The sequence below is a fragment of the Dendrobates tinctorius genome, unplaced genomic scaffold (assembly GCF_039654945.1).
Source record: "Dendrobates tinctorius isolate UK_male_01 unplaced genomic scaffold, ASM3965494v1 ptg000019l, whole genome shotgun sequence".
Taxonomy (NCBI): Eukaryota; Metazoa; Chordata; class Amphibia; order Anura; family Dendrobatidae; genus Dendrobates; species Dendrobates tinctorius.
Window position 1 is genome coordinate 87,562,225 of NW_027361687.1, and position 18,580 is coordinate 87,580,804.

The window sequence follows — 18,580 nt, forward strand, 5'->3', positions numbered from 1 at the left end:
ACCACATAATTCAACAGCTATCAAGAGGAGTGAGGGCCCTGATTGCCAACTTACAATCTATGAGGAAATAGGGGAGATATAAAAGGTAAGTGGTAAAAAGTAGAGTTGAGCGAAACGGGTCGAAAAATTTCAAAAGTTGCCGACTTTTGGCAAAGTCGGGTTTCATGAAACGAAACCCGACCCTAGGATGAGGTCGGCCACGAGGTCGGCGACTTACGCGCCAAAGTCGCATTTCAAAAGTTTGTTTTGCGCTCTTTTTCAGCCAATCAGGATCCACGGACACTGTGGGCAACGTGATGACATAGGCAGGGGTCACCACCATCTTTCAGAAGGGCATGCAAGTGATTGGCTTGCTTTGGTGGGCGTCACAGGGGTTATAAAAGGGTGTGCACGCCGACCGCCATCTTACTTCTGCCGATCTTAGCATAGGGAGAGGTTGCTGCTGCTGATTCTTTAGAGAGAGCGTTAGGCAGGGAAGAAGAAAAAAAAAACTGCTTCTGCTGCTAGCGATTTTGCCTGTACAACACACCAGTCACTGTGTGTGCAGTGCAAGGGGAGGCTATATTGTGGTGGATCAGTGGTGTTGGTTGTTAGGCTGCCTTCTAAGGCTTCCTGACAGCTGCATTGCTGTTTACCCACTGCTCTGCAAACTGCTTTTTTAAAAGCAATCCCAATTTTTTTTTTGTCCTGCTGAGGTACTGAGCGTGCATTTTTTCACACCATACAGCGGTGTACGCTCCTCACACAGTACCGTGTAACGGCTGTTATCACAGCCACAGTGAAGCTATCTGTGTGTCACTCTGTGAGAATAAGTCGAGGACATGTTCCGTTCTTACAGACCAGCACCTACTAGTTTTGTCTAGCTTTCAAACAGTTAAATATATTTGCTGTTTGATCACATTCAACACTATAGAGAGACAGCGTGTGTCAGTCCGTATACTTAAAAAACACGGAGCTTGACAATTTTACGTACACCGGACAGCCGTGTACGTGCACACTCCTCTCAGTACCGTGTAACGGCTGTTATCACGGCCACAGTGAAGCTATCTGTGTGTCACTGTGGAAGGATAAGTGGAGGACTTGTTCCGTTCTTACAGACCTACACTCTAGAGAGATTCCTATTCTGCCCAATTCTACATACACCTTGTAGTTTGTGATACACTAGCCAATTTCTGCCTGTGACATAGCGCTCTGATATTCAGTGGGCCTCACACAATCCAAAAGTGTCCAGTGTCCACTAGTGTGTGCAGAAATTCAAAATCTCCCTTATCCTGTAGTCACTTTTTTCACACCTGTGCCATCGAGCCTGTGACATAGCGATCTGATATTCTGTGGGCCTCACACAATCCAAAAGTGTCCAGTGTCCACTAGTGTGTGCAGAAATTCAAAATCTCCCTTATCCTGTAGTCACTTTTTTCACACCTGTGCCATCGAGCCTGTGACATAGCGCTCTGATATTCAGTGGGCCTCACACAATCCAAAAGTGTCCAGTGTCCACTAGTGTGTGCAGAAATTCAAAATCTCCCTTATCCTGTAGTCACTTTTTTCACACCTGTGCCATCGAGCCTGTGACATAGCGCTCTGATATTCAGTGGACCTCACACAATCCAAAAGTGTCCAGTGTCCACTAGTGTGTGCAGAAATTCAAAATCTCCCTTATCCTGGAGTCACTTTTTTCACACCTGTGCCATCGAGCCTGTGACATAGCGCTCTGATATTCAGTGGGCCTCACACAATCCAAAAGTGTCCAGTGTCCACTAGTGTGTGCAGAAATTCAAAATCTCCCTTATCCTGTAGTCACTTTTTTCACACCTGTGCCATCGAGCCTGTGACATAGCGCTCTGATATTCAGTGGGCCTCACACAATCCAAAAGTGTCCAGTGTCCACTAGTGTGTGCAGAAATTCAAAATCTCCCTTATCCTGTAGTCACTTTTTTCACACCTGTGCCATCGAGCCTGAGACATAGCGCTCTGATATTCAGTGGGCCTCACACAATCCAAAAGTGTCCAGTGTCCACAAGTGTGTGCAGAAATTCAAAATCTCCGTTATCCTCTAGTGACATTTTTCACACCTGCGACATCGAGCCAGTGACATAGCGCTGTGATATTCAGTGGGCCTCACACAATCCAAAAGTGTCCAGTGTCCACAAGTGTCTGCAGAAATTCAAAATCTCCCCTCTCCTATAGACACCTTGTACCTTGTTTTACATTACTATATAGTTTGTTGGATTTTGTCTACATTTCTACTAAAAATGAGGAAGGCTGGTGGAAGAGGCCGTGGAATTGGGCGGGGGTTGGCAGCTGGTAATGATGGTGTTGGTGGTGAATGCAGGAGGTGTTGAGCCTGCGTCATCGTCTGGCTCCACAAGGCCTCGAAGGCTTAGTTTTCTAGGAGTTGGCAAACCGCTTTTAAAGCCAGAGCTTCAGGAAAAAGTTTTGTCTTACATTGCTGACTCAGCCTCCAGCTCTATCGCCTCCTCTTCTGAAGTTGTAAAAAATAAAAGCACTGAGTCGTCATTGGAGGCTCATGTTCATGAACCACACCTTTCCTTGTGTCCTTCACCCCAACCAAGATTGAAGGATGACACAGGCCATACTACTGATTACTCCATGGAGCTGTTTTCACATACCATGCCTGGATTATCAAGTGAAATGGTGTATTACCCAGGCCAAGATGAATCTGACATGGAGTGCACTGATGCACAGCCGCTGATAGATGATTCTGCAGGTACATTCACTCAGAGCACTACATTGTCCTCGCAGTGTACAGAGCCAGATTCTGACCCTGATGAGACTCAGGTGCCCCTTCCCGCACACTATACCACCATACACGGTGACACAGAGGAAGGTACACATGACATTGAAGAGGAGGTGATGGATGACCCAGTTGTTGACCCAGATTGGCATCCATTGGGGGAAGAGGGTGCTGCTTCCAATAGCTCAGATGAGGAGCATCCACAGCAGACATCGACATCGTAACAGCTGTTATCTGGCAGGCCTGGAGCACTCCAAAGACAGGTTCCAAAAATCAAAAGAGTTGCTGGACAGCTTGTCCAGAGGGTCAAAAGATCACAGCGTGCTAGGCCGCAAAATGTCTGCCAAAGTAGGAAGAGTGCAGTGTGGCACTTTTTTGAACAAAATCCTCATGATCAGGCCAAGGTTATCTGTAAGAAGTGCGCAAAGACCTTTAGCCGAGGGAAAAATCTGAAAAATTTGAATACCAGTTGCATGCTTTGACATTTAACCAGCATGCACTTGCAAGCGTGGACACAACACCAAACCTCAAGTGCCACATGTGCAACTGATCACAAAGAAGGTAGTCAGCAATGCTACATTGTTTCCCCCACTGTAAGCCCACCGGTTAGCACAGCAGCAAATGTTGAGGTGTCGTTGCAAGGCCACAGCAGTCAGGGAATCCCACTGTTATATCAACGAAATACTGAATCTAGGCCATCAGAAAGAACACCAACTCCATCACCATCATCAACCCTCTCTCAGTCCGCCCTGTCCACCGCTACTTCCACCATATGCAGCTCTCAAGTCCAGCTCACCCTCCCAGACACTATGAGTAGCTCAAGAAAGTACTCAGTCTCTCATCCGCGTACACTGGGTTTGAACGCCCACATTGCCAAACTAATCTCATTTGAGATGATGCCCTATCGGTTGGTGGAAAGCGCAGCTTTCCGCGAACTCATGGCCTATGCAGTACCACGCTATGACCTACCCAGTTGCCACTTCTTCTCTCGCAAAGCCATCCCAGCCGTCCACCATCATGTAAAAGACCGCATTGTCCATGCACTCAAGCAGTCAGTGAGTGGAAAGGTGCACCTCACAACTGATGCATGGTCCAGTCGGCATGGCCAGGGCCGTTACGTGTCCATCACTGTGCATTGGGTTAATGTGGTGGATGCAGGGTCCACAGGGGACAGCGGTGGTGGGACAGTGCTGCCTAGCCCACGGTATAGGAAACAGTTGGCTGTAGGCGTTCGACCCTCCTCCTCCAGAAGCGAAAGCTCGTCCACAGAGCGCAGTCGTACGAGCACTCCATCTGCAGCTGCCACTGTTGCACACGAGGTCTCCCCCTATCGAGCAGCTAGTGGAAAGCGTCAGCAGGCTGTGTTGCAGATGATGTGTTTGGGCGACAGACACACCGCCGAGGTGCTGGCTGAGTACTTGAAGCGACAAACTGAGTCATGGCTGGGCAGTGTACATCTTGAGGCAGGCAAGGTAGTTAGTGATAACGGCCGTAATTTTGTGGCAGCCATAGCACTTTCAAAACTCAGCCACATACCTTGCTTGGCTCACACCTTGAACCTGGTGGTGCAGTCCTTCCTCAAAAATTATCCGGAGTTAACAGCCCTGCTCCAGAAGGTGCGAAGACTGTGCGCGCACATCCGCCGGTCGCCTGTACACTCCGTTCGTATGCAGAAGCTGCAGCGATTGCTCCACCTTCCCAACCACCGCCTCATTATCGACATTGCAACAAGGTGGAACTCCACCCTGCACATGGTGGAGCGGCTGTGCGAGCAGAGGCAGGCCATAATGCATTTGTGGGAGGATACACGGCCAGGCACTTTGAGAGCAGACATGGAGTTGACAGGTGTGCAGTGGTCGAAGCTGAAAGACCTCTGTAAAGTCCTTCAGTGTTTTGAGGAATGCACACGGCTGGTAAGCGCAGACGACGCCATCCTAAGCATGAGCATCCCACTTATGCGTCTGCTCATGCAAACTTTGACGCACCTTAAGGAGCAGGCGTCTGCAGCCAATGTTGATGAGGAGGAAGAGGAGGAGGGAATCCTTGATGACATTCAGCCATTGTCTGCTCAGGGACCTCTACTGGACGAGGTGGAGGAAGAACAGGAGGAGGAGGATGATGATGGGGATGATTACTTAGGGGAGGAGGATGCATCTCGTGGGGCAAGTGAAAATGTTGGCATGGCAAGGTCTGGTACAGGGTTTGTGCATGACTGGAGGGATGTGGATTTGCCAGAAAGTGCTCCTCCAACCAGCACTCGCAGTGCATCATTGACACCGGGAACATTGGCCCACATGTCAGATTATGCCTTGCAGATCCTAAAAAGGGACCCCCGCATTGCCGAAATGATGAACGATGACGACTACTGGTTGGCCAGCATCCTGGATCCACGCTATAAAGGCAAATTACAAAACATCATGCCACAGGAGAACCTTGACCTAATATTGGCTAATAAACAAGCAACTCTGGTAAATCGGTTGCTTGAGGCATTCCCAGCACACAGCAGCGGTGATGGTTCTCACACGAGCCGTACGGGCCGGGGGCAGCTTGGCAGAGGTGTTCATGGTGCACACAGCAGAAGTGGCGTTGGAGACAGGGGTTTCATGACAATGTTGTGGACTGATTTTTCAAGTACCGCTCACACAACTGGTAATACTGCATCAATGGAAAGTGACAGGAGACAGCAGTTGTCAACTATGGTTACAAACTACTTTTCCTCCCATATCGATGTTCTCCCACACAGGTCATTCCCCTTTGACTATTGGGCCGCTAAACTGGACACTTGGCCTGAATTGGCACAATATGCCTTACAGGAGCTCGCTTGCCCAGCTGCAAGTGTGCTATCGGAAAGAGTCTTCAGTGCAGCTGGATCAATCCTGACAGAAAAAAGGACCCGTCTGTCAACCCAAAAAATGGATGATCTAACCTTCATTAAAATGAACCATGCATGGGTTTCCAAGGATTTTGTCCCACCTTCCTCTGATGACACATAGGGTGACAGAAAAATGGCTTGCTTTGGTCCACCTCTTCCTGGGACTTGACCTATTTCGCCTTTTGCATCAGCTGAATGTCCAACATCAACATATGCCACTTTCTAAAACTCCCTAACTGTGCTGCCCCCCCCATGGCCGGGGTCACCACCTAGCGCACGACACCGTGCGAGTGCCGTTGCCCTGGACAGGTGGGTAGGCCGACTCTTGGGCGCGGGCACTGGCACAGGGTCCCTCATAGTGCAATCAAGTGTCTCTGACAGTGGTGGTGCACACCTGCCGTCAGACACACCGCCGTACTATGAGGGGCCCAGTGCCAGTACCGACGCCCACGAGTGGGCCCCCCTTGCTTGGGCAGGGCCCCAGCATTTGCAATCTTTACCTCTCCCTGCTCCTCCGCTGTGTAGTCTGGGCCGTCAAATCCATACTGTGCCTGACACCGTCTGAGCCTGCCTCCTGATGTATAGACATATATTTTGAATGTGTACGCTATCCATACATGTTATCCGGGGATACGGTACCCTTTCTCACCTTTGTGCAATCACGTGCAAGCCATACTGGGCCTAAAACCGTCTGAGCCTGCCTCCTGATGTATAGACATATATTTTGAATGTGTACGCTATCCATACATGTTATCTGGGGATACGGTACCCTTTCTCACCTTTGTGCAATCACGTGCAAGCCATACTGGGCCTAAAACCGTCTGAGCCTGCCTCCTGATGTATAGACATATATTTTGAATGTGTACGCTATCCATACATGTTATCTGGGGATACGGTACCCTTTCTCACCTTTGTGCAATCACGTGCAAGCCATACTGGGTCTAAAACCGTCTGAGCCTGCCTCCTGATGTATAGACATATATTTTGAATGTGTACGCTATCCATACATGTTATCCGGGGATACGGTACCCTTTCTCACCTTTGTGCAATCACGTGCAAGCCATACTGGGCCTAACACCGTCTGAGCCTGCCTCCTGATGTATAGACATATATTTTGAATGTGTACGCTATCCATACATGTTATCCGGGGATACAGTACCCTTTCTCACCTTTGTGCAATCACGTGCAATCCATACTGGGCCTAACACGTCTGAGCCTGCCTCCTGATGTATAGACATATATTTTGAATGTGTACGCTATCCATACATGTTATCCGGGGATACGGTACCCTTTCTCACCTTTGTGCAATCACGTGTAATCCATACTGGGCGTGAGAACGGCTGACAAGCTGTTAAGCAAGCTACAGCACCTGTGGTTTGCACATGTAAGTTTTTCATTTTTTCAGGAATGACAGTTAGGCCTAATTCCGGAACTGCGGTTGACCTGCACTTACTGGGAAATCATCGTTCGCGGGTAATACTTGTAATCAGTGATCCCCATCACTAAGGTTGTTCAGCGGGTTATCTGCACCTGTAAGCGACAAACGCTGGCCTTTTCAGTGTAGCGCACATGCAGCCACGGACATGTAAGGGCATGATACACCAGTTATTGGCCAATCTCATGTGCCAGAGCCTCACGTGTCCCTCTAGTAAGCCGGACTCGGACCGCGGGGCATGACGGAGTCTCGTTCGTTAACGGAATTAAGCTTGCAATGTGTGCATCTGTTCTGTAGCTGGCATGGTTGAGGTTTCCCAGGTGGAGTCGAATTTAACCGTAGGCTCCACTCCTGGTGGTGCCCTTCTGGACATTCCTTTAAGGTTCAGCTTTGCAACCATACTGCCCACGTAAAACAAACACTTTGCCTTCATGAACGCTGCTTGGAGGGTCATGACTCGTGGGAATAATGCCGCCCAATCAGTTAACCTGCTAGAGAGATCCTTCGTTGCTCCCAAGCATGACATCACACTCCCTAGGAGGAAGGTAATGCCTCTGTGGCGACCGTACTCCTGGGGGCGACACAAGTGCACTGATGCCCAGCCACTGCTCGATGAATCTGCTGGTACATTGACCCAGACCACTACATTCCCCTCGCACGCTACACGGCCTGAATCTGACCCTGATGAAACTCAGGTTACCCTTCCCATATACAGTTCCATCTTACACGGTGACAAAGAGGAAGCTGCAGATGAAAGTGCAGGTTCGGCTCACCCGCCATCAGACACACCACCGTACTATCAGGGGCCCTGTACCAGTGCCGTTGCCAACGAGTGGGCCCCCCCTGCTTGCTCAGGATCACAGCACTTGCAAGGTTGAAATACTGTGCAGTGAGATGGAAGATGGGGACGACGAGGAGTCCAGACTAGTACAGGGATTCCCTAGCGAGGAGACTTATTTGATTGTTTTCAATGTTGGGACAGCAATTTTTGGGGAGCACTATACTCTGGAGAATGATAGATGGGGCCCACCATACACTGGAACATTCCAAAGGTGGACATCAGACACTGGAGCAGCATTTACAGGGCCCATTATACACTAGAGCATTAGAAATGGGGCCCATTATGTTTGGAGCATTATTTGGGCCCATAAGACAGTGGACCTTCATCCATGGGGACCAACATATACTGTAGCATTATGTGGAGCTCATCATATACTGTTTCAAACATTATATGGGACCAATGATTCTGTATGGAGAAATAGATGGGCCTCGTCATGAGATGTAAAAAGTGAAGTATTTTTCATTGTACTATACCGCTATTTCTCTGCCGTATCGGAGCATGATGAGTTGTGGTATGTGTTAAAGGGGCGCTCTTTCGCCCAGGGCACATGAAAACCTGGAGCCAGCCCTACCCCTCCACAACTTTAGCCAAATAACCCCCATTTTTCAGTGCGTAACTTGTATTATGAAGTTAATTAAGGTTGACAAGCATAAGTAAGAAGAATTGATGCTTTTGGCATTCAAATGGGCACTGTAGGTGTGTTTCCTGTCCTCCTCTCACTGCCGACTTTTATTCCCCATTGACTTACATTGGGTTTCGTGTTTCGGGACGACCCCGACTTTTCCCTATAATCGGCCGATCTTGCTCGACCCGACTTTTGGAAAGTCGGGTTTCACGAAACGAAACTCGACCCTAAAAAACCAAAAGTCGCTCAACTCTAGTAAAAAGTTCTTATGTTGTATGGTCCAGCCATAAATATCATTAATAGGGTATTGAAATAGTGTTGCATGAAGCAGTCACCAGTCAGGATATGTATAAATACAGATATCGAGAGCTATTAAGTTCATGTGTAAGCAGGTTGAAGGATGTAGTGACAGACAGAAGGCAGAATACGGGTTAACCAAATGTAACAATTTAATAGAACAGGGTATTCACTCCCTGCAGGGAGGTAAATAGTTAAAGAATTGATAATAAGAGTAATGGAAGCAAAACAATAGCAGTCCAGTTAAGGAACTTATCGTGTCCTGATTCCACAGGGGTTGTGCACCAGCAGCGTACGGGGAGATGTCCTCAGATGGGGTCCGTCTTCTGGCAGCAGTGATCATTCTCCGGTACCCTCCGCTGAGCCCCTAGTCTATAAACACGTGCAGCTGAAGCAAACAAGGACAAAGCACTCCCAGCGTCAAACGGGAATGGGAGCAAAGTCGCTGGCAGGAAAGGCCGCAAGATTCTGTCTGGTACTTGGCCTTCTCTCCTCTGCTCGTGCGAGGTACTCGCAGTCACTGAGTGCATGATACCTCACTCCTCAGTGGTCCAGTCATGGCATTGGTACTCAGGGAACAGAGCACGTTGCTCACCCGGCTGCACGCTGCTGCTAGTTGGCGCCAAACTGCCGGCTGTTGCGTGTGCTTTTGCTTTTATAGGGCCGCTGCTACCTGGGCCATAAGGTTGGTCCGGCTCCTCATTTTTTCGCCCGGGAAAAATTGGGAGACAGCCTCAACAGTTCCAGACTCGGCTCGGTACAGGTACCCGCAGCCCGATCTCCCTCTTTACACATGTGTGAGCAGGTTGCGGGATGCAGTGACGCACGAGTGGCAGAGCAATGGTTAACAATTTAATTGAACAGATAAGGTACTCCTCTCAGGGAGATAAACAGTTACATTGCAAATAGTAGGAAGCAAATAATGGTAATGTGATAGCAGTTCTCTTATCATGTCTGGGGTTTTCCCTGGCCGCAGATGATCTGGTGAGGGTTGAAGTCTCAGCAGCGGCCGGTGCAAAGTCTTTAAGGCCAGTTTCACACATTCTGATATTTCCAGTACTGGAAAAAATGGTACCGGAGATATCCATGTCCGTGTGTCTGTGTGTCAATTTGTCACATTCGTGTGGCATCCATGTGCTATCCGTGTGTCTGTGTGAACCATCCGTGTGTGATCCGTGTGCTGTCCGTATGCTGTCCATGTGTCCGTGTCCGTGTATTGAAACAATTTGTTTCAATGTTTTACCCTATCACTTTTAAAACGCACATGGTTGGAACACGGAGGGCACACGGACACCATCCGTGTGCTGTACGTGTTTACACAGACCTATTGACTTATATGGGTCTGTGTGATCTGTACTGTTGCTCAAAAACGGACATGTCAGCATGTTTTGCACATGGACACATGGGGTCCTTGAAAACACGCTGACATGTACACAGACCCATTTATTTGAATGGGTCTACATGTGTCAGTGTCTTTGGTACGTGAGAAAACTGTCACCACACGTACAGGAGACACTGACGTGTGAAACTGGCCTAAAGGAGATTCTTCAGTTCACAGTATATCTTCTGGAGGCAATGAGTGGTCTCCGGTTTTACCCATTGAGCCCCTAGTCCATGAGCCTGTGCAGCCAACACAATAATAGATGCAGCAATCCTGGGGTTAACCGAGGGCTGTGGCTCACTGCCTGGCAGTAAGGACCGCAAGGTACTGTCCTGTAACTGGCTTTGGCTCTCTGCATGTGCACCGACTTTACTGTCATTGGGCGTGTGGTGCCTCTTACACTAACTGTCTCGCTGGTGGCACCAGGAGCTGTCTGCTGCAGCCTGTCACTGCGCCGGCACTTTGGGTGTTGAGCGCTCCGCCCACCTTGCTGCTCACACACTGATGGCGGGAACTTCTCTCCCGCTTCACGCACTATAGCCTTAGATTCCGGCTGGGTTCCATGTTCAAGCACGCCCCCACTGCCCGGGTCATTGGGCCTGTCTGGTCCCCTATTCCATCCCCTGGTAAACATGGGACGCAGCCTTGACAGTTCCTGACCTGACTCAATACAGGTATCTGCAGCCTGATCGTCCTCCTTACACTCCCTCTCTCCTTTAGCTCGCCATTCCATGGGCGAAAGTTCTTGCAGTAGATGTTGACACTCTTTCATTTCTTGAACAAATTTCTGTTGCCAAATAAACTGATCCTGTTCATAATGAGTGGGAGGTATTCAGTGTGGCATAATTCACGTTGAGTGGTAGAGTCCGGTTGGCTGGTATAAGACGGGGATACGTCCAGTTCCGATGGAGTAGCCATCTCTGGAGTTGCGGGTCGACATACTGTCCCTGGACTGGCTACCGGTGAACTCTCCAAGTCTGAGGGTGATGCAGGTGGTTCTTCCTCATCATAATCGGGAGTCATGAGAATAGGCGCCTCGATGGGGCTTGGCTCTCTCCTATCCTCTTCAGGGCCCCAGTAGAGGCAAGGATGCAACATGTTGTGGTGAATTATTCGGGTAGGTGCCTCCTCTTCTCTTTCAAGTTGAACTTCATACACAGGACCAGCATTGTCAACTTGACATTTCACCCGATAAGGAGTTTTCTCCCATCAATATTCCAACTTGCCTCATGGCCTCTTGTCTTGGACCAGCACTAGATCTCCTACTTTATGAGCTGTCCCTCAGTGGGGCGGTGCTTTGAGGTGCTGAAGCTCTCGTAACTTAGTCTGTTCCAGCTGTTGATGAGTCTGCAATCGGTGTCTATGCTTTGTGACCGAGGAAGACACCACTGTCTGTGGATAGTCTTCTTCTGGGTCCAGCTCTGTGATTTCTCATCCACTCCACCCAAATAATTGGGTATATGAAGTGTATCCTGTTGTGTGGTGCAACCAGTTGTTGTACACCCAGACCAATTCAGCCACATACTCAGGCAAACGGAGTTTCTGATCTTCCTCCAAGGTTCTCAGCATTTGTATCAGTGTCTGGTTGAAGCGTTCACAGGCTCCATTCCCTTATGGATGATAGGGCATTGTCCTCGACTTCTCAGTTCGATACGGATGATGTAACTCCTCCATCACCCGGCCTTGGAAACAAGTGCCATGATCAGAATGAATTCACTTCGGGAATCCGTACATCTGGATGAAGTCTCAATGGATAGCCTGTGCAGCTAACTTGGCAGTTTGATCCCAGGTAGGAGTAACCATTGCAAACTTGGTAAGCATGTTCGTTACTACTCGGTACTCGCCCGAGTATCACTGTGCTCAGTGTACTCGGCGAGCACCAAGTATTTCCGGGATTACTGTAACAACCTTGCTGGCATCGCTGCATGGCCTCCCATTCCACACTCACCAACTTGCTCACAGCTCCAAGCCATGCTGTGATTTCTATCTGCTGCCAGCTTCATGCTCTGTCCCTCTTATCTCCTGTCTGCTGTGTTCATGTTTCCTGGCTGTGTGTATAGTGGGCGGTGCCTGAACTCTCTAGTTTTTATGGAGTCAGGGTGCACCTGGCTAATGTGTCCCTGACCAATTACCAAGACCCCTCTACTACTTAGGGCTGCTCCACCCACTGGAACCTTGCCTGAGCAATGTCTAAACTAGTTTCTTGCTGCTGAGTAAGCCAGGCCCTGTCCTGTGTCTCGCCTTTTCTGAAGGCTCTTATTGCTTAGGACCTTGCCTAGTACTTCTCTGTCTGCCCTCCAGGAGGCAGAATATCCTGGTCTCTGGGTCTTGTCTTAGTTTGTCTTGTACCTGTCTTGCAGCCTCCAGGAGGCAGTATTTCCTGGTCTCTGTGCCATTACTCCTTGTCTTGTCTTGGACTAAGCATAGCTTTGTATCTGTGTATACTTCGGTCCCTGTACCTTGTCTCATACTGTTTCCCTGCCTGAACTCTGTCCTACCTCTGCTGTCAGTCTCCTTTCCTGTAGTTCCTTTCCCTGATGTGCCTTTTCTGGTGTCCTCCCTATCCGCTTGTGCTCTGTACTCTAGTGGTTCCGCTCTATTCTGCATTTGCTCTGCTTCTGCTGCTGCAGAACCTCATGATGCAGCTTCTCTCTACAGACCTTGTGGTTCAGCTTTGCTCTGCTCCTGCTACTGCAGAACCTCTTGCTGCAGCGCCTACTCCTCACTCCTGCAGCTCCACCTACTCATCACTCCTGCAGCTCCGCCTACTCCACACTCCTGTGGCTCCACCTACTCTGCACTCCTGTGGCTCCGCCTACTTCACTCTCCTGCCTGTATCTGTACCTGAACCTCCTGTGTGAACAGGTTGTTCCTTCATATTCCACTCCTTCCTGCCTGCAGCAGTACCTGCATCCGCTGTGTGAAGAGATCCAAACCTGTTCCTTCATATTCCACTGCGTCCTAACTGTAGCCGTACCTGCACCCACTGTGTTAACAGGTCTCTACCTGTTCCTTCATACACCCCTCCTGCCTGCACTGTGTCTCTCCCGTGCCAGCCTGCCCTGTGTCTCAAAGCTGTGCTTGCTTGCCAGTGTCTCAAAGCTGTGCCCACTTGCCAGTGTCTCAAGCCGTGCCCACCTGCCCTGTAACTCAAGCCGTGCCTACCTGCCCTGTGTCTCAAGCTGTGCTTGCCTTGCCTCTGTCTCAAGCCATGCCTGCCTGCCCTGTGTCTCAAGCCATGCCTGCCTGGGTACCAGCCGTGTTTGTCATGCCTACCTGCCTGCCTGTCAGTCGCACATGTCCAAGTGCCACCATCTCCCCAAGTGAGATCAGCAGCCACAGCCAGACACCACCCTGGAATGGCATCTGGCAGCTGCCTGCGCACAAGCCTGACCTCACCATTAGAGGCTGCAGAGAAGACCAAGGCAGCTGTCTTAGTCATGCTCCTTCCAGGATAGTCTGGTTTGTGGCACAGTGGGGCCACAACCCCCCGGCTCACGCCCACCAGTCAGGTGAGCGTGACAGTTTGCTCAGGTCATGGTCCCCGCTGAGTCCCACATCCTTCCGCTCGTAGAGCACCATGAGCAACTTGAAAAATTTGTTCCACCAAGGGTGGCTCAGATTGTTGAGACTTCTGAACCAATCATAGCCTTAGAGACTATCTACAAGCAACTTCGGGCCTATGAGGAGCACGACCCAGCAGATCCGCCTAGGTTCTATGTGAATCCAGAAGAATGCCAAGGGTTCCTGAAACAGTGCCTGCGCTACATCTTGTGGAATGCAGCTTGTTTCCCCTCTGACCGGTTCAAGGTGGGATATATCACGTCCTACCTAGCAGGAGATGCTTTGTTAGGAATCCCGAGCCTTGCATTCGGCAGTCTCCCTTTCCTCTCCGGCCGCAGAGGAGGCTGCTCAGCAGACTCGCTGATCCCGGCGCTCAGCTCAGACCAGCTCTGTGGGTGTGGTTGCTGCTGCCACCTCTGGTCCAGCAATAGCAATGCATGCTGATCAGCAGCGAGTTACTCCAGGGACTAAGTCCTCCTTTCGGTCCACTGAGCATGCCCGTGGGGTCAATCTTTCATTGGAGATCGGAGGTCACATGCTCAGGTCCTTCTTCAGCTTGTATTGGACCGTCAGGAGGGTCAGGAAGGTCCCAGAAGGACGCTGGAATAAAAGGTTCGCATGGCCGCTCGGCCATGCGCTAATATAGAAAAATATTAGACCATGTGGAGTGAGTGTTGTAGGCATATATGAATGTCTATGGTGAATGACTCATTATGAAACCCCTACCCTTGGTACGCATGTGTTGTGTAGCCTAGCCTGCTAGCGCCCAGGCTGAGGTCCAGGTAGAGGCTGAGTCAGAGACTGCCATCAGCATTCACCGGTGGCTTTGTCTACACGCCACGGTGCACATAGTCTGCACTCCTCGGTGGTCAGCGTCCATTAGAGGTGTCCACAGGTGCGACACCTCACGCTCACTAGGTCTAGAGGGACTCAGACCTCGTGTCCTTGGGGCCGAGTTCTGTGACCGTTTACTGAGCGCTCTCTTTCCGAGTGCTGTGTGTTTTAACAGGCTCCGGCATTTATGTTCTGCGGTCCTGCTGCTCGGTGACGTAACAGAGTCCGCTCCTGTTCACACCGGGTGATGTTAACCCACGTGTGACCTATTGTATACCGCTATATACATCCGCCATTGCTAAGCAGCAGTTTACCACCTCTGCACGGTGGACCCCGGGCTGCGAACACACCTTATTATTATTTTATTATTTGGTGCATTCCGCCAGCCCTAATATGCTTTACTATGGATCTGTCCCCTCTGGGAAGCAGGGGATCCTATTGTCATGAACCTAGAGGCCTTCCTGGTGGCCTTCCATGGAGTCTTTGATATGCCTTGTCCAGCTGCTTCTGTGAAATCTTCCCTGCTTAGATCAGAGACGCGCTCCAGACGGGCGAAACCCGTAATGAAACCACCACGCCAGACCATGGCCATCTGTGACCCTCCAGTTCCTCTACTCGTTAAGGCAGCTACCTGAGTGAAGCCTAAGAATGTTGATGAAAGTGGGCTGGCAAAGCAGCAGCCCGAAATCAGCCGTAAGAAGGGCATACGGTGTCGCTACAGTTGTGAGGAACACATGTACGGTCTCTGTCCAAGGGATCTAAAGCTCCAAAGTCCTGAGCCTGTAGGAAAGGCGGCCCTTGGCGAGAGCACTCCCTCTCCATTAAAAGTTATGACTGTTTCTCTGCCTTCTGGGTGGTTTGGTGTGTTCAAGCCATACGGAGTCGGTGTGTGGTCTCTGTCTTGCAACTCCCGAAATCGGCGTGAGCGTTGTCTAGAGGTGGCCGAGTCCTATTTGAGAACAGTCTAGTCCTGCAAAGACAACTACAGCTCCAGGATAGAGCTTTATACACGAAGAAGTTCGTCTTCCACTTGTTGGCTGGTATGCCCATGGGTCATTCTGAACCAGAGATCCTTGTGCCCATTTATGTCTGGAGACCCAGCAAGGTACTTCGCTTGAAAAAAAACCAAGTGACAAGGTGTCTGGTTCCCTTGGATCCGACTCAGTCAGCTATGTCGCCTTCTTTGCCTGGTCTGCTGGTCATCTAGTCAAGGTGTGACGAGGGGGAAGCAGAGGCATTCTCGTCACACGTCTCCAGTGACCAGTTCCCAGGAACATCCCTGTCACGTGAAAGTTTTTCTCTGAACCATGGTCAGAAGATGATTCCTGTAAAGATGCCTTCGGATTCCATGTGGCAGGTGGAGGAAAAGGTTGGAACAGAGGTTTATGTGACCCCGTTTTTCACCAACCAGATGGGAAAGATCCAGTTTTCTCTAGATTACGGGCAGAGGATGGATCTTGTACTTGTACCCTCGGCTTCCATTTAGCTGGCTGGTGAAGATGCCAAGGCAAAAGTGCTTCCCTCTGTTCCAAAGGAGGAGGTCCAATTTTCTTGGGATAACGGGCTAAAGTTGGACTCAGTGAATGTATCTTCAGTTTCCAGCTGGCCAGCTGATGTAGAGGTCAAGTCTGAAGCTTCCAGGTCCCTGCTTTCTGTCAATCAGGAGGAGGTCCAAGTCCTTGTACCCTCTGTCTTGGAAGCTGACCTCCTCAGTCACCAAGAGACTTGGCACTCTATGATTCATGATGGCACGCCTACTTCACCTTACCTGAAGGATCTCATGTCAGGTGGACTGTGGGTGGTCTCGCACTCCTTCTTCTGGTCATTCTGGCAGGCTAGAAGAAGAGGGGCAGTAAAGGGGGGGTACTGTAACAACCCTGCTGGCATCATTGCATGGCCTCCCATCCCCCACTCACCAACTTGCTCACTACTCCAAGCCATGATGTGATTTCTATCTGCTGTCAGCTCCATTCTCTGTCCCTCTTATCTCCTGTCTGCTGTGTTCATATTTCCTGGCTGTGTGTACAGGGGGGTGGCACCTGAACTCTCTAGTTCTTATGGAGTTAGGGTGTACCTGGCTAATGTGTCCCTGACCAATTACTAAGAGCCTTCTACTATTTAGGGCTGCTCCACCCACTAGAACCTTGCCTGAGCAATGTCTAAACTCAGTTAGTTTCTTGCTGCTGAATAAGCCAGACCCTGTCCTGTGTTTCGCCTTCTCTGAAGGCTCATATTGCTTATCTCTGTAACTTGCCTTGTACTTCTCTGTCTGCCCTCCAGGAGGCAGAATATCCTGGTCTCTGGGTCTTGTCTTAGTTTGTCTTGTACCTGTCTTGCCTCCTCCAGGAGGCAGTATTTCCTGGTCCCTGTGCCATTACTGCTTATCTTGATCTAAGCCTAACTTTGTATCTGTGTATACTTTGGTCCCTGTACCTTGTCTCGTACTGTTTCCCTGTCTGAACTCTGTCCTACCTCTGTCAGTCAGTCTCCTTGCCTGTGGTTCCTTTCCCTGCTGTGTCTTTCCTGGTGTCCTCCCTGTCTCCGTACTCTAGCAGTTCCGCTCTGTTCTTCCTTTGCTCTGCTCTTTCTGCTGCAGAACCTCTTGCTGCAGCTTCTCTCCACAGACCGTGTGGTTCAGCTTTGCTCTGCTCCTGCTGTTGCAGAACCTCCTGCTCCAGCTTCTCTCTGCAGACCTTGTGGTTCAGCTTTGCTCTGCTTCTGCTGTTGCAGAACCTCTTGCTGCAGTGTCTACTCTGCACTCCTGTGGCTCCGCCTACCCCGCACTCTTGCTGCTCCGCCTACTCCACACTCCTGTTGCTCCGCTTACTCTGCACTCCTGCCTGTAGCTGTACCTGCACCCGCTCTGTGTGCAGGTCCAAGCCTGTTCCTTCATACTCCACTCCTTCCTGCCTGTAGCCATACTTGCACCCGTAATGTGAACAGGTCTCTACCTGGTCCTCCATATACCCCTCATGCCTACCCTGTGTCTCTCCCATACCAGCCTGCCCTGTGTCTCCCCCGTGCCAACCTGCCCTGTGTCTCAAAGCCATGTCCACTTGCCAGTGTCTCAAGCCGTGCCCTCCTGCCCTGTGTCTCAAGCCATGCCTGCCTACCCTGTGTCTCAAGCCATGCCTGCCTGCCCTGTGTCTCAAGCCATGCCTGCTTGCCCTGTGTCTCAAGCCGTGCCTGCATGCCCTGTGTCTCAGTCTTGTCTGCCTGGGTACCAGCCGTGCTTGCCGTGCCTACCTGCCTGCCTGTCAGTCGCACCTGTCCAAGTGCCACCATATCCCCAAGTGGGATCGGCAGCCACAGGCAGACACCACCCTGGAGTGGTACCTGGCAGCTGCCTTCCGCACAAGCCTGACCTCACCATTAGAGGCTCCAGAAAAGACCAAGGCAGCTGTCTTAGTCATGCCCCATCCAGGGTAGTCTGGTTTGTGGCACAGTGGGGTCACAACCCCCCGGCTCACACCCACCAGACATGGCATGAGTGCAACACTTACTTGATGGGAACTCGGGGCTCCACCCAGCAGTTTTGGCGGACTTTAGAGACCCAATCACGGTGCAGGGATTGTCTGACAGGCCATGAAACAATGAAGCAATCTTTCTTGTGGCCGTGCAGTGATTGCCTGGCTGCACAGCAACATCAGGGGTATAAGGGACCGGACGCTGCCCTGCTCACCGCATTCAGCTCAGGATTGATAGAGTGTAGGGAGAGTGGCTGCCTTGATAGGGTCAGAATTGGGCATTTCTCATTTCTACCATCCTAAATACTTACATCCAGCTAAACCAACAGTCCTTGTAAGGACTAATTCTGAAGTACCACAGGTTCCAGTGTTAGGCAGGCAGGGTAGTGTACGTTGCTGTATACACATCAGTAAAAGACCTGCAGGCACTGTATGTGTGTATATAGAGCATTGCATATATCATATCTGTGTGTGCTGAAATTTTGGCCTCTTTACATCTTTTTTCTATT

At 50.3% G+C, this 18,580-nt stretch overlaps 1 protein-coding gene across 5 annotated transcripts in view; it reads left to right on the forward strand.

The window, feature by feature from the left end:
- The window catches only part of LOC141083086 (acetylcholinesterase-like), a 218,923-nt gene that overhangs the window by 110,872 nt on the left and 89,471 nt on the right, over positions 1-18,580 (forward strand). The gene's annotated exons all lie outside the window — the stretch shown is intronic.